This window comes from Camelus ferus, chromosome 34 (genome assembly GCF_009834535.1).
Source record: "Camelus ferus isolate YT-003-E chromosome 34, BCGSAC_Cfer_1.0, whole genome shotgun sequence".
Lineage (NCBI taxonomy): Eukaryota > Metazoa > Chordata > Mammalia > Artiodactyla > Camelidae > Camelus > Camelus ferus.
The window spans coordinates 12,364,976-12,381,482 of NC_045729.1; the positions used below are offsets into that span (position 1 = coordinate 12,364,976).

At 39.9% G+C, this 16,507-nt stretch overlaps 1 long non-coding RNA gene across 1 annotated transcript; it reads left to right on the forward strand.

The window, feature by feature from the left end:
- The first annotated feature begins 1,255 nt into the window (after positions 1-1,255).
- On the forward strand, positions 1,256-15,157 carry LOC116661310. The gene is made up of 3 exons (XR_004317182.1): positions 1,256-1,331; positions 11,165-11,167; positions 15,147-15,157. It is a non-coding gene; the product is annotated as an uncharacterized LOC116661310 (long non-coding RNA).
- Positions 15,158-16,507: the final 1,350 nt, after the last annotated feature.

Here is a 16,507-nt window from a genome sequence, read left to right on the forward strand (position 1 = left end):
AAATAAAGTTAAACGTACATTTTCTTTAGGATCCAACAACCCTATTCCTGTGTACCTATACAAATGAAATGAAAATTATGTTCACATGAATATGTTTAGTTCAGCTTTATTCATAAGTAGGAAAACTGGAAACAACTGAGATTTTTTTCCAGCGGGTGGATTGATAAAGGAACCATGGGGAACCTGTACAATGGAATACTATTCAGCAACAAAAGTGTGATGAACTACTGTTTCACATGACAACATGGATGAATCCCAAATGCAGTTTTCTAAGTGAAAGAAGTCAGAAGTCAGATCCAAAACACTACATATTATATGACTTCTCTTATACGATATTCTGGCAAAGGGAAAATTATAGGGCTAGAAACCAGACTGGTGGTTGCCAGTTTTATGGAGGAAAGATTTGACTACAAAGGGTAAAACAAATGAATTTGGGGGAGGGGGTGATGTAACTGTCCTGTACTGACTGCTGGTAAATACACGACTCTACGCATTTGTCAAGACCCTGGAACTGTCTAACACAAAGAAAAGCTTACTGTAAGCAATTTTTTAAAAAGCAACCAGATGTGGATGAAACCACAGATGGAATGTAGGCAGTGAACCTAACTGTATTACACAGAATGGCATAACCTCACTAGAGAGTGTGGGGAGAAGGAAGCTGACATAAGTAACTTTGCAAAAGAGTATTTTGAGGGGATTATCGTAAGGGTAAAAACAAAAGAATTGTACAAGGCTTTGTGGTCTAATTGATGAATTTGTTTCTCCAAAGAATCTGGGTTAGAAATTCTGAAACAGTAATAAAACATGTTAACATCTTATCTAGCACCTTTAAATAATTGCAGTTTGACATCGTGTAGATTATTCCATCAGATTGTTTAACACATTAACCTAACCCCAAGGTAGATAGAGCTCACAGCAGAGAAACCAGTGATACGGTCCAGGTTTGTGTCCTAATATTTGAGCAGACTCATGACTCAAAATTCACATTTGTTACAAAAAAAAAAAAAAAAACAGTTCTATGTTTCTTTTGAAATAAATAATCATTGTGGTTTATGAAAGGACAGATGTTTTGTAAGAGTGGGAATTGCACAAGAACCTTCTGCAACTTCTAAAGAGATCCTAGATAATTCAGTCACCTATTCAGCTCAGAAAGAAAAATTATATAGTACAGCATTCCTCACTCTGTGATTCTGTGATTAAGGATCTTTTTTCCTTTTCATTTCAAATTAATCTCAGAATGATACTTTTATAAAACACAGAAGCACACACTTGGATGCTGTGGCAATGTTCAGCTGCCACTGCAGACTGGGACCAGTCCGCAAAGCCCCCAGGTGCTGGTAGAGAGGACCACACGTTCAGACATGTAAGTTTTTAGTGTCAGCTTTGCCACAAGCTCAACCAAGGGCCTTTGAGCCAGTTGCTTAACACAGGGTTACTGCAAGGACCAAAGGAGTTTTAATGGATGAAAGTTTTGTAAAGGAGTGGAGAACTGGATTCATATTAGCTCTTATTCTTAACCTCTCTGGACCTCAGTTTCAATCTGACTCAAAGTTGAATGAGGTGACCTTTAGAGTACTTTAAACTTGAATGATACTATGTATTGATGCATTTGTCTAAGTAAAGCAAGAAGGTGAACGCTTTGTTGATACAGTGTAGTTCCAAGAGGTTTCTAAGGAACTGGGCACAGAGCAGATGGTGCCTTGCCCGTCCTGTCTCCTCACCCATGGCTCCTCTCCCTGGCCTGCAGTGACTGATAAGAACACATCAGAACAAAGGCTGCTCTTGGACACTTACAGGCTCCACTTGGAAGAGAAAGCGACTTAAGGCAAACTGAGTTTGAGATTTGTCAGGAGCTCGGCAAGGCTGGGAGAAAGATCTGAGCTACCCATCGTCAGCAGAGCTGTTTGAAGCAAGAAGCCAAAAATGAGAGTTAAGCCTCTAATCCCTTACTGTGATGGTATAACCAGAGGAAACACCACCTCCCCCTGTTCCATCCCCCACCCCCACCCCGCAGAACAGCACACCTGCTGCCGGTCAGGTGGATCAGCACAGATGGCATCATCTTGCCATTGAGGGGACCTCAGACAGAAGGCTCTGGCGGTCTTGTGGACTCTTGGAGTTGAGAAAGGGGAAGGGAGCAGGGCTAGGAGTGAGAAGGTACTGGGTCCTGAGTCAGAATAGGGGAAAGTGTCTTCAAGTTTTCCTCTTCCTCCTCCTGCTAAGGATGTCTCTGCAGAAACACCTGGAGGGGATCTCTGGCCAAGGCTTCAGATAAAGAGACCTAGAAATGAAGGCACACAGGCTAGGAATGCAAACGTGCGGAGATCATCACTGACCAGAGGACCTGCATCCTCGACTTCACCTGCCTCCAGCGACGGCAGTCCTTGAGCTGTGCACCAAGCCCCGCGTGGGGAGGGCTGCTTTCCCTCCGAGGCCTGCCAGGTAGAGCCTTTGGAATTGCCAGTGATCAGACGTGGAAAAAAGCGCACATAGGTTTTTAACCAGGAGACTCCCTCCTCAGTATTAAAGGTCAGAACACAGAAACAATAAAGTAGAAAGGCCTGCTCTGCTCTTGCCACATTGCTGCCTCCTAGGATTTCCAGCACATCCCTCTAGTGACAGTTACCCAGGAGAAGAGTCCAGACCGGTAGGTCAACTAAAGTGAAGAAGAAATGTGCCTTTCTGTAGTAAACTAGGAGAGGCCACCAAAACTATGAGCTAGAGTTTACCTATATCTTGGAAAAAGTGATGCAGTTCTTCTGTTAAAAAAAAAAAAAAAAGAACAGTAATGAGAGGGAGAGTATAGCTGAGTAGTAAAGTACATGCTTAGCACGCATGAGGTCCTGGGTTCAATCCCCAGTACCTCCATTTAAATAAATAAACAAATGAATAAGCCTAATTCCCTCTCCCCTAAACAAAACAAACAAGCAAAAAAAAAAGTAAAAATTTTTGAAAAACAAATTGTGGTGTGTATAGACAATGGAATACTACTCAGCCATAAAAAAGAATGAAATAATACCATTTGCAACAACATGGATGGACCTGGAGATTGTCATACTAAGTGAAGTAAGCCAGAAAGAGAAAGAAAAATGCCATATGATATCACTTATATGTGGAATCTGAAAAAATAAAAATTGGGAGGGTATAGCTCAGTGGGACAGTGTGTGCTTAACATGCACAAGGTCCTAGGTTCAGTCCCCAGTATCTTCATTAAAAAAATAAACCTCTCACCACAAAAAAAATTTTAAAAATAAAAATAAATAAAATAAAATAAAACAAAAAATTAAAATAAATTTAAAAACAGTAATTGGGGGGAAAAAAACAGAAGTTAACATGCTAGTTTTTTCTCCCTAGCACCAAATACGTGGTATCTTTTACAACACCAGCAGCCAATTCTCTGACACCAGACACCAGCTGAGTGACCAACAGTTCGATTCTATTCTGACATTAGCTACTAACCTATTCCACAGGTTAAGGGTTCAGTCTCACAAGGCTGCCTCCACAGCAGGCACCTGTCACCAGTCCCAGAGGACCAGCCATACATCTGACCAAATGACTATAATCCAGAGGTTCCCATGACCCTCTCTTCAGGGTCGATAATTTGCTAGGACAATTCACAGAACTCGAGAAAACACTCCTTCTGTTTACCAGTTTATTATTGTTAAAAAGAAACAACAGACCTGAAATGCTTACCTGTGTGCTAAGCCCATGACCAAACTGAGACTTGATACCTAACCTAATTATACTCTGAACCCCTCAGGAACCTTTATGCAGTCAACCTGGAATTACCTGAGATAATCCAGCCTATAGGCTCTCCTGTTCCCTTTAGGAGGGTGACCTTGCCTGAAATAATGCATTCTTTGCTAATAATTTCCCTTTTCTGTCCCCTTTCTGCCTTTAAAGCTCTTTCCTTTTGTACCCCTTAGCAGGGATTCTCTCTGTTAGATGGGATACTGCCTGATTTATTAATTGTTTAGTAGAGTCAATTTGATCCTTGAATTTACTCAGTTGAATTTTTGTTATTTAACAGTGTGTTGGCAGCAGCAGGACTGAGGGAGACTTTCAGAGGCTTCGAAGACAACAAGAGACATGGGTCTGGTACCTGGTGCGTTCACTGTCTTTGTCTCCGTTTCCGTTTCCGAGGGCCATGGGTAAGTTCCCTCTTGATTGTCAGCTCTTCCTTTGCATTGAGCTCCTGATCTAATTGGCTTTCCACTGTTACTTATTTGGCTGGAAACTCAAGCCCTTGGTTCTGTCCCCAAATTCCCAGATTATGTATCGGGAACTGCAGGTAGTTATCGGCGAGAGTCGGGCTGGGTCTGACTTAAAAACTGAACTAGGTCTGGAATCAGACTGGGTCTGGTTTAAACTGACTGGGGTCTGTATGAGGCGTCAGGTGAATATTTGTTTTGAGTACAGGCTATTGCTAATGGGAATCTCAGAAGAAAAAAATAAAGTCACAAAGTCACAAAAATAAGTGGGCATAGGAGGAGCATTTAAACACTGTTAGAGTTCTCACCACTTAAGCCAAAGACTCTGGTGTTAGGACAAGTTGGTCATGGAATTAGTTTGGGCAACACTACGTCTCCTGCCAACCTCCAGAACATGCCTGTGTAGTGAGGTACCCTGCCTGCAAAACACCACACACACTCCCCAACCCAACACCCCATCCCTTTTAGGTATTATTGGCTCCGAGAGACCCCAAACCTTCTCAATCAATCAATAAAATCCAAAGAGCTAAGCGTGCCACCTCTCAGCACACCTGCTTAAGAACTATGGTCCCAGAAGCTGTCCATATCTACCAGAAATGATCAGTATCTTACCAAAGGCAATCGGAATTTTGTGTCCTGAGAACTTGCCTTAGTAACTGTCCAGCTGGGGGTCCCAAAATATGGCCAGAAAGAAATGTGGGTCGCACTCCATCTGTGGCTAAATATGGCTGGATAGATATGTGGGTTGAAGGCCATTTGCAGTTAAAGGCATTATCAAACTGCTGTCGGCCCTCAGAGAAATTACAATGGTCATTATGTGGAATGTTCCAGTTGGATAAGATCATTTAAGAAGTGTATTTAAATGCACGGGGTACACATTTTAATTGGTATGCAGAAGCCTCCAGGATGTTTCAGAATTCCAAAACAGCTCTTTAAAAGATTAGTTGCAAAAGGCTAAAATGAGAAAATTAAGGACAGAAAAAGTACCTAAAACAAAAGACTACAGGACTGATGTAATTCCTGCTCCTCCCTTCTGTCCTCTTGAGTGCTTATTCTAGCAATCCTCCGTCTGAATTGCCTTTCTACGCTGAAGAGATTGTGGTAGAGTTTCCTTTTGAAATAAGAGCTTGACTTGACTTCCTGCCTGCCTGGAACATGCGGGCTGTCAGTTCTTTCTTTTGGCCTATCTTTGGGAGTGATGCTGGATCTTGAGAAGGTAGTAAACTTTGCACCCTCTTTGAGGATGCCTTTGGGTTCATGGAGTTTAATTCTGCTGGAAATACGTACTGTTTGACCTGACTGAAAACTAACAAGACATTTAAAAGAATTTTTAAGTAGCTCTGTGGTCAAAAGTTGGTTAGATATTGGAAGCTGATATTTGGAACCTGATAGGAATTTTTTTTAAGCCTTCTCCCCTAAGCAAGTTAAAGATAATGTAGTTGGATGAGTAGATCAACCTATAACGTCACTTAGGCTTCAACCCAATTTCTTAAGGAATTGAGAGCAACTGTTCTTATCTTACCAATTTTTACAAAATTAAAAAAACAGTTCTAGATGCAATTCAAAGTTCACTGTTCCTTTTTTTATCAATCCCCAAACCTCCCCTATTTATTGTAAAGGCTTGTAACTTGCATTGTTTCCCTGTGTCTCTGAGATGTAAATTTTGAAGCATAAACTTCAAGGATGTAACTATCATAAGAAAAATGAAAGAGGAGAGGGAAAGGGCATTTGAAACTTAGAATAAAAAAAAAATACCCAACAACTTAAATCCAACTTCTTCTATAACTAGTAAAATGAGAGCTGTAAGATCTCTGTCTTCGGCTGTATTCATGTGTGGTCCTACATATGTGTTAGAGATATGTGGCATTTTCTACCTCTGGATGGTATTACTAAAGTTAATAGTTTATTACAAAAGTTAATAGTTTGTAAAAGAGCTCTTTATCATTGGCTTAAACAAGTGCTTATATAAATTTAGTATTCATAAAAATTCTCAAAAAAATAAGGTAGAGACTAACCCAAATGTTTTTCAGGTTCACATGATCTGGGAAAATATTCAATATTAAAGCTAGTTTAAGTTTGTTGGTTTAATTAAAATGTGCATGTCTTTAGGGTTATCAATGATAAATATAAAACTTCTTTTCTATCTGGGTTTACTAATCAAATAAGGTTCTATTGTCTCTGTTACAAAATTTGTCTGCCCGAAAAATAACTTTGGATGATGTCTGACCTTGCCTAATGTTTCATGAAGTTCTTGTGAGTAGCTTAACCTAAACAAGGAAATTAAGTAGATAAGAGTTTCTACCTAAACTTTACAATTTTCCCAAATCTTTTTGATAACCTAAAACCTTTGAACTTTGCTAAGTTAAATTAAATGATGGAAATTTACTGAATATTTTGATCACTTCTAAATAATACAAAATACTGAAATATTAATTACTGAACATACATTTATTCACTTTTGATTTCCTTTTTCACAGAGGAACTAGAGTTATTTGACTCTACTAATAAGCATATTTGTGCCAAGCTAAGAAATTTACTATAAAGAAATACATGTTTCCAGAAATTACAAAAAAGTATAAATTCGTCCAGCCATAGAATGCTAACATAAAGGACAGTTTACAACTGCTTACTTCTGTTCACTAAAAATTAAGGACTCCTAAGGGTTAAAAATAATTCTAATATATGTGATTGAAGCTACTCAAAATAATAAGGAAAACATCTCCATATACAGAAAAAGATGTGTGTTTTCAGTAAAATAGGTATAAGGAATGAAAATGCATTTTGTTAAAGGAAAAGAAAGGAATTTTGTCCTAAAGAAAAGCTGGGAATAAGGGGAAAATAGGAAAAAAATATGAATGCAAAAGGAAAGTTGGAGGTTTGTGGAAAAGGAATCTTTGAAAAGGAATTTTATGAGTAGTAAAGACTGCCTATGAATTGAAATTAATTAAGTGAGATTTTATATCAAAAGTAAGCTCGTCCAACATTATAATCTGGTTTTCTCTCGTTCTTTACAAAATTTTCTTGGACTTTTGGTCTGCTCTTGATAATAACAGAGTGTGAAAGATTTGTCTTTATCTTTTAAGTAATGTGCCCAGAAGACAAAGATGATGTGTTTTATCAAAATAATTTCCTGTGCTGCACATTATCTTACCATCAGGCCTTTGATTACTTAGGTAAACCGAATCTTTTCAACATTAAAAACAGCTAAGTTTTACTCAGAAGTATGTAATTTTCTTTATTTGCCTATGAAGTCTGTCACTTTGATTAAGTAGGTAACTGTTGTTTCTCAGTGACCTATGATCCTGTATTTGACTGAGTGTTTTAAAATCTTTTTTGATATTTTTGACAAACTTTCCAAAATTCAAATTCTAAATAATGTCTTTTTGACCGTGAACTAATTTGGCCTTTTCCGTCTGAAAAGATTTATTCTTTCTCCTTATAAAAAGAGAGATGTTACATTAGTTAGGGTTATTTGGTATGTTAAGTGGGAAGCATTGTCAAATAAGTACTGATCAACCATAGCTTATATTATATGGGTGACTGTTACTAATATGTGTCCTAGAATTGTATAAAATTCCTAAAATTCGGATACGTCCTGCCATAATGTTATCAGTCATAAATCTAGTTGTCTTGAAATTTTGTGTCACAGAAATAACCTGATTTCCTTGTCAATTCCATTATAATGAACTCTCTTCAGGTCTTTAGTAATGGGCATTTTTAAGCCTTTTGTCATTTACAGATAGTGATTATTTACTATAACACCTTTGCAAAAGTGTTCCTACAAAGGTGATCATCAGAAAAATTCATAGAAAGAATGCTGACTGTAGAACTGTAGAACACAGGTTTCTGATGATAACTTTAGATCACAAACTGAAGTGGGTAAAATTTTCCAGAATTAAAGGAAAAACAGTTCAAGCAGAATGAGAATTAATAACATGGGGCTAAATGAAATGATGAAGATGATTATAATTTTTATGACTTTTTGCTGGTTCTTTATGTTTTGTTTTTCTAGATTTAAGGAAACCTTTCTCTCTTTTGTCTTAAAGCTGTCAGGAATTTAGTAAGATGTGCCTTTGTTAACAGAGATGAGACATTTTACTTTTCTTCCTCCCTAATCTTTCCAGAATTTGGAAACTCCTTAAGTATTCTTTTCATGGTATAACAGTTACTTGCTAAGTTCAGTAAGAATCTGTTCTCCTTGTAACAGAACATAATTGGAAACATTGACTCTATCAGCAAGGCTTTCACTGGAGTATCATATTTGAGAGAGATATGCATGTATAGACTCAGATGTGACCAGACAGATTTGAGGAACAGCTTGAACTTTGGCTTGGCTTCTTGACTACAAGAGATTTTTTAAGAGTTCAATCTATTATTCCAGCATGCGGCAAATCCCAGATTTCTGGGATGTATTTTTTCTATCTGTAGTTGGTTAAAGCCAAGGATGCAGAAGCCACGGATACAGAGGGCTGACTATACATGCAAAAATGATACATCGGGTGGTGATACATGTTATCAAGAAAACAAAGCAGGGAGAAGGGATGGGGCGTAATGGAAGAGTGATGTTTTAGACAGGGAAGTCAGACAGGGCCTCTCTGATGAGAGCTGAGTAAAGCGAGGCAGTGAGCTGTGCAGCTATCTTGGGGCAGAATGGTACAGGTAAAGAAAACAGCAAGAGCAAAACCTTAGTCAGTAAGGCTGACACGTTAAGAGAAAAGGGGAGGAAACCCTATGGCAACAGCAAGAGGGAGAAGGTGGTGCACAAGGGCTAAGAGGCAGCCAAGCGCCATGGCCTCTGGGGGTCCCTTAAGAAGTGTCACAGACTTTAGATTCGTGTTCTGGGTGAGATAGGAATGCATTGGAAGGCTTTAAAAAGAAGAGTGACATAACTTAATTTCTTTTCTTTGATTGAGGATCCCTCAGGCTGGTGTGTGTTGTATGGATGGCTAGGGTAGGGAGCGGAGTAGGAAGTGTGAGACCGTTTAGGATGCTCTTACAATCGTCCAGGTGAGAGCCACTGTGACAACCTAGTGTGGTAGTATTGGGGATAAGGAGGAGTCAGATTCAGGGTATATTTTGAAGGCAGATCCGGCAGGACTGGCTGACAGTTTAGAAGCAAAGATGAAAAACTGAAGGTCAGCTCAGTGAAGTGAAGGTGTTTGTCCTGAGGAATGAGAGGAAGGGAGTGGCCCTTTACTAAACTGAGGGTGACTGAGGGAGGAGCAGTTGGAAGGAATCAATAGAGGTGACAACAATACTTGAGAATGAAAAGGAAGATGGGGTCAGCTCATGGAGGGCCTTGGACTCCAGGTTCATGGATTTGGCCTGTTTTCTGTGAAGTCATGTACGATCATGGGGGTGAATTACACAGTGAAGCCTATGCTTTCGGAGGATAAGTCTACGGTGGAAGGTGAAATAAAATGGCAGAGAACAAAAGCCTCTTCCATCTTAGGCATCCATTAGGAGACTATTGCCAGACGCCAGGGGTGAGAAGACGTGGACTGAGTATGACAGCAGTGAGAACTGGAAAATCCAACAGGATTTAGTGCCAGTTAGAACCGGGGTATAAAGAAATGGAAAAAGTCAAACGAAAGTCCAAGGTTTTGTGCCTGGATAAGTGGAAGACACATTGCTGGCAGAACTGACGAATTGTGTTACCTCAGGGGACGTGATGTTGAGTGTGACTGTGTGGCGACCTTGTCTTACTCACTCCAGTACGTCCCAAGCGCATGACAGGAAGCCAAAAGTATTTGTTAAATAGTTTTAAATGATTGAATAAATGAATTAGGAGATAGGAACTTAATGCTAGAAATAACATCAAGACCCTTGCTGGAGACTTAGAAATACATTTGCACAACTCATAGCTAAGCTCTGTAGCGTAAACCCTGACAATTGTTTCTTTTTTTCTTTTTTGTAATGCAAGTGCCTGACTTAAGCTTTCATGGCTGACGCATCCGCTTCAAAGACATGCCCCGAATAAACACACACCGACCACATAAGAGCCATGTACCTCCCTACACGGAGACTACTTTTTTCCAGAGATCTTGGCTGATTTCAGTAACTGACCTTCGGGGCTCGCATGCTTTCTCTCTTTCCTTACTTTAAAGTCCTGCACTTACGTTTAAAAATTACCGATAAAGAGTGAGCCTGCAAAGCCCGAGGACTGCACCCCCACCCCTAAAAGAACAGGATCCAGGCTTGCTTGTTCTCTGTATTTCTCTCTCTCTCCCTCCTCTCCCACCTCGCAACCTCACTGTGTGGTTCCAGATGTACTGTGTGATTTCTAGGTCCTGTAAGCAATAAACTTTTATTATTTCTAAGTTTCCTGATGAATATTGCTGAAAGGCATCTTGAGATCATAATAAAAACCGCAGCAATAAATCACATTGGTTATTAATAGGCTGAGATGGGTGCACAACAAGGTCGCTGGAATAGATGAAATCTCTGAGGAAAATGAAGGATGAGAACAGAAACTTGCCTGTAGGAGCAGGGAGCAAAGAAAGAGCAATGAAAATGAGTGAAAGAAAACAAGAGATGGCCTGATAAATACCGAAAAAGGAGGATGTTTGAAAATAGTCACCTGAGCCAAATGTTACAGAGGGCAAAAAGAATTCAGGTTTTAATTCTTTAAAAAGTAAATCAATGGCACGGCAATTAGTAGAATGGCAAACGTTAAGATGTTTCTGGAGAATGAGAGAAGGAAAGACTCAGTGTCAGATCAAAGGAGACCCCTGCCTGTGAAAGCGGCTTTTTCCCCTTTCCTGTTCACCCACTTCTGTCTCCCTCTAACCTTAAAAGAACCTAATTATAGAAATGAGATCACTAAGCAATTGAAACTTACTCCTGATTTATGCTCTTCTGAGTACACACCATACCTTGCCTAACCTGTTGATCCTTTGATTAGCTCTCTACCCCTACAGGCAGGCCATGCAGGATAGATAACATCTGAAGAGAGAGTTAGCCGGTCTGCACACAGTGGAGAATGATGCAGAACCCAACCTCCTGCCTCCCTGATCCACTGAGATTCTTCCCCATCACCATTTTTCCCTTTAAAAACTGTTGTGGCTGAGCAGAATCTTTGGAGTTGGTCTCTGGACATGAGTCCACGTTCTCCCCAGATTGCCAGCTTTTCTGAGTAAAACACCTTTTCTTTCTCCTGACATTTGCCTCTCAAATTATTGGCTTTATTGACAAACGGCCAAATCTGAGTTCAGTAGCACCTGCTCTGAGACCTTTGTGATTCATAAAATCATAATTTCAATGTTAGCAAATAATTCCTCCTGCAAAATGCACACTGAGAAAAGGAATTACAAAGTGGTTCTGAGATGCTGGGACTGCTGTCTACCTGCTGACCTCATCCCAATGAGCTATACTTTGTGCCTCAGCAAAACTCCCAATGGCTACATGCCTTGACTATTTGGAACCTCTCTTTGCTAATTTAAATTATCATTACTGAATCCACAAACGGCAGAGGTCTTCTATGTATCAAAGGAAACCACTCTGAATCCTCGTAATTGAGATGTACCATGGGTTGGATAAAGGCTTTCACTACATGACCAACAAGTCTACACAAGTCAGTGGTTCTTCATCTTTAATTAGACTCCTAAGCCCTGCTGTTGAAATTCTGATGTAGTAGGAACCAGGACTCTGCATTTTCGATAAGGATCTCAGATGATTCTGATGCTGGTGGTTGTTAGAACTGTGATACAATCAGAAATTTTCCAGTGTGTATTATTTTAAAAATAATACCCTGAGAGTTGTGTCTAAGTTTCTGTTTTCTTGCTATAATTTCAGTCTTAGTACAGTGAGCAGTCTTTCCTATGTCCTGTAGAGTCCTCTTTCATACAAGAGGAACTGAATTGCTTTCACTTGGCTCCAAATTTCCTGCACTATCAAAGCTAAGGACTATGTGACACCACTTAAGCAATTTCATCATTGGTAGCAGCCTGTCTGGGCTCCCCGCCAGGACGTTCCTGAAAATACATGCGTTACTCTGCTTACAGCAATTCCTGCTCTGTTCCACTCCCAGTGAAACAGAAGTTTTGCCTCACTTTTATATTATCATTTAATACTTTATTCTTTACGTATCATTCAAATAAGCCAGTGAGTTTCAAATAACTTTGTTACTGAACTCAGGTTCAGCTGCTCACCACTCAAAATCCATTAATCAAGAGGCAAGAGTCAATAGAAAGGAAAACTGCTTTAATCAGAAAAGCTGGCAACCTGGGGAGAAGTGGACTCATGTCCTGAGACCGGCTCTGAAGATTCTGCCTAGCCATGACAGTCTCTAACGGGAAGAAGAAGGAGGAAGATTATCAGTGAACCACTGAGCCAGGAGGTTGGGTTCTATGTCAGTCACCGCTGCGTACAGGCTGGCTGCCTTTCCTCTCAGATACTGTCTCTCCCATGTGGTCTGCCTGCAGGATTGCTAAGGGGGCGGCTGAGGGGAGAGAGTCATGTTTAAACTACTTAATTCTTCATTCTTACTTCTTTAATCTAATTAAAGAGTCAGCACGTTAGGCAAGGAAGGCATGGTGTGCATTCAGGACAGCCTAAGTCAGGAGTTAGTTTAAATTGCCGTGATCTCATTCCCATAATTAGGTTCCTTCAGGGTTAGAGGGGAACAGAAATGGGCAAACAGGAAAGGGGGCAAAGGAGCTGCTTTCAGTTCCCCACTGTCAAACATCATTCCAGTTCTGTGGGATGAGGGATGAAGGTCCATCTTCTGTAACTTCTTTGTGCTGATATAGGGCGCTGTGTTCTCAGTGGAAGATGTCATCGTGGGTCTTAGCATCTCTTTGCTGAACATTTATTTGCCCCCTAATATATACGAGCAGAGCAAGCTACAATTATTTTGTTGCCCACAAAGATATAGATTATTATGAGCAACATTGTTAATCTCTTGAGGCCAGTTCCTGGAATTGTGCTGGCCACAGAGTCAGTGCTGCTCACGAAGGAGCAACTTTATGTCACAGCCACAGTCTGGTCACCATGCAGTTAGCTTTTTCCTTCTGGTGGCAGTCATAGTAGCTGTAAAACGACTCAGGAATGTGCATCAGACAATGAAAGATTCTGTGACTCTGTTGTCCTAACCATGAACTACTTGAAGTTGCCCTTTTGCAACTCGGGGAGGCCTGGGAGATTTTGGCTTTTCTACAAACAAGAGGCAGGGGACATGGAGGGACATGGCTTTGCACTTGGAGGGTGCCACAGGACTCTGCTCAGTTCCAACGTCTAGTAGTAGAATTTTTTAAATTCAATACAGCATGGAATCATTGCGCTTTTGAATTGAACTGGTTGGACAGAGGAATTTTGAAACCTTTCCCCTTCCTGCCTTCTCTCATTCTTCTGCTCACACCCACTCACTTCAGAATCAGTTCCGGTTTCACCTCAGCCAGAAAGATTTCCTTGGTGCATATGCTTCCTTCTCCGAACTTCCAAAAGTACCCTGTGTGTGTCAATCACTGCCCTTACCACACTGTATTTCAAATACATATATATGCCTTGACTGCCCTAAGACTGAGATTTTGTCTTATTCTTCGTTGTAATCTCTAATGCCTAATGTTTCTTTATGAATGAGTGGATAAATGAATACCTGATGCACTATTCAGACTTGAAGGTCAAAGACAGCTGTATATTTTATATGTATTTCCATATTGAGTATTGATGCTTTCATGTTTGGTTGCACAAACCTGCCCCTCTGACAACATTACTACAATTACAAAAATAGAAACAGGTAACATTTATTGGGCATGTAGCATGGCAAGTAGCTTTATGCCCATTGGCTTATTCAATCTTCAAAACAGTGCTGGAAGCTAACTATTGATATTTTAAATGTTCAAATAAAGAAACTAATTCCAGACCCTCCTCTGGCTCAGTGTAGAGTGAGCAAGTGAACACCCTCATATCCTAGCTTCTCCCTGAGGGGGAAAAAAGATGGTCCATGCATCTAACATTCCAACTTTTGGGGGGCTGTACAAGAGACAGGCTTTTGTCTTATCTGTCTCTGAGTGCTGATGAGAACCAGAATACACTAGATGCCTAGAGGCTGCTGAGAATAAGGAAAAATTTGGACTAGCATGTACTCACCCACCCAAGCCCCTACCCCAGCCTCAGCACAGTCCAATCAGGTAGACTCGCAGCTCCTGGCTTATCCCTGAGGAGGGAAAGAGAAGACCGAAACATACACACAACATGCAGCCTTTGCCTGAGGGCTGGCTTCAGTCTCACGTGTCTCAGATGGAACCTGACATACTCTAGATAATAGGACCACTGAGAACAACAACAAAAAATAGATCCTGGGCCATGCTTCTGCTCCAGAAGATCTGTGGTGCAGCAGACAGACACCAGAGAAAGAAAAAGACTATGAACTCCTGAAAAAAACAAACAAACAGAAAATCCCTCTGAATGGGAATTTACAGATACAAGACCAGAGAAGACAAAGCACATCAGTGAGGCCCCCTCAGTTCTCTAGAAGGGCTGGATTGGTGGGGCTTTCCTCCTGTGTACATCCAGTCCGGGAAGACTGGGAGAAGTTTTTGTTTCCCTAATGCAGATACCAATATAAAGAGTCAAAGAAAACAAAGAAAGAGGGAAACATGGCCCCCAAAAAGGGATGAGCTAAATCTCTGGACACTGATCCTAATGAAATGGAGGTATATGAATTACCTCACAGAGAAGTTGAAATAACTGTCATAAAAAGCACCCAGTGAGCTCAGAATAACAATGTATGAACAAAATGAGAATTTAAACACAGAGAAATAAAATATAGAAAGGGACCAAACAGAAAAGTTGGAGCTGAAGAACACCATAACTGAACTGAAAAACTGAATAGAGGGATTCAGCAGTGGGCTTGAGCAATCAGAAATAATGAGTGAAGAAAGAAAAAAAAAAGAAATGAGTGAACTCAAAGGAAAGTAATTTGAAACTACCCAGTCAGAAGAGCGAAAGAAAGAAAGAAAGAAAAGCTTAAGGGATTTATGGTATACAATCAAGTGTACCAAAATTGTGGGGATCCCAGCATGAGGAGAGAAAGAGAGAGACAGAGAAGCAGAAAGTTATTTAAAGAAATAATGGCCCAAAACTTTCAAATGTAGGGAAAGAAATGGACATCCAGATCCAAGAAGTCCAACAGTCTCCCAAAAAGATAAATATAAAAAGTCCACACTGATGCACATTACATCAAATTGTCAAAAGCTAAAGGCAAGGAGAGTATTTCTAAAGCAGCAAGAGAAAAGTGACATGTTATGTACAAGGGAACCCCCATAAGGCTGTCACTGGATTTCTCAACAAAATCTCTGCAGGGCAGAAAGGACTTGGATGGTACATTCAAAGTACTAGAAGAAAACAAAATAAATAAACCCTGCCAACCTAGACTACTGTATCTAGCAAAACTGTCCTTCAAAAATGAAGGAGAAATAATGACTTTCTGAGACAAACAAAAGGTAAAAGGTAAGGGAGTTTATCACAACTAGAACTGTCTTACATGAAATTCTTTTCAAGTTGAAACAAAAGGATCCTAGATAGCAAAACAAAAGCATATGAACCATGTAACTTTCTGGGAAATGGAAACGTAGAGCTGAATAAGAATAATGTAATACTGTAAGACTGTAACAGTGGTGTGTAAATCACTTTTAATTCTAGTGACATGCAACAAGACGAATGAAGCTTGAAGACATGATGGTAAATAAAATAAGCCAGTGATGGAAGGATAAATAGTGCATGATTCCACTTGTGTGAGGTATGTAAAGTAGTCAAACTCATAGAAACAGAGGATAGAATGGTAGTTGTCAGGGGCTAACAGGAGAGGAAATGAGGAGTTGCTGTTCAGTGAGTATAGTTTCAGTTAAGCAAGATCAAAAAGCTGTGGGGATCTGTTGTACAACGTTGGATTATAGTCAACAATACTGCGATGCATTCTTTAAACTTTGTTAAGAGAATGATTTCATGTTACGTGTTCTTACCACAACTTAAAAATAAATACTCAATAAGGAAACAAAAATGCAGATATAAACTAAACCAAAAAATTGATATTTCACCAAAGATTAAGAGATGCTCCACGTCTCTCTTCATTAGGAAAATGCAAATTGAAAACCACAGCAAGACAGTACTACACATCAATTAGAATAGTTAAAGACTGATCATACTAATTGTTGACAAAGTATATGGAGGGACTAGAACACTCAGACTCTGCTAGTGGAAATATAAAATGGTACAAACACTTTGAAAATAGGTTTGGCAGATTCTTAAGTTAAACATATAAGTCAGCTACTCCACTCCTAAGTATTTTCCCAAGA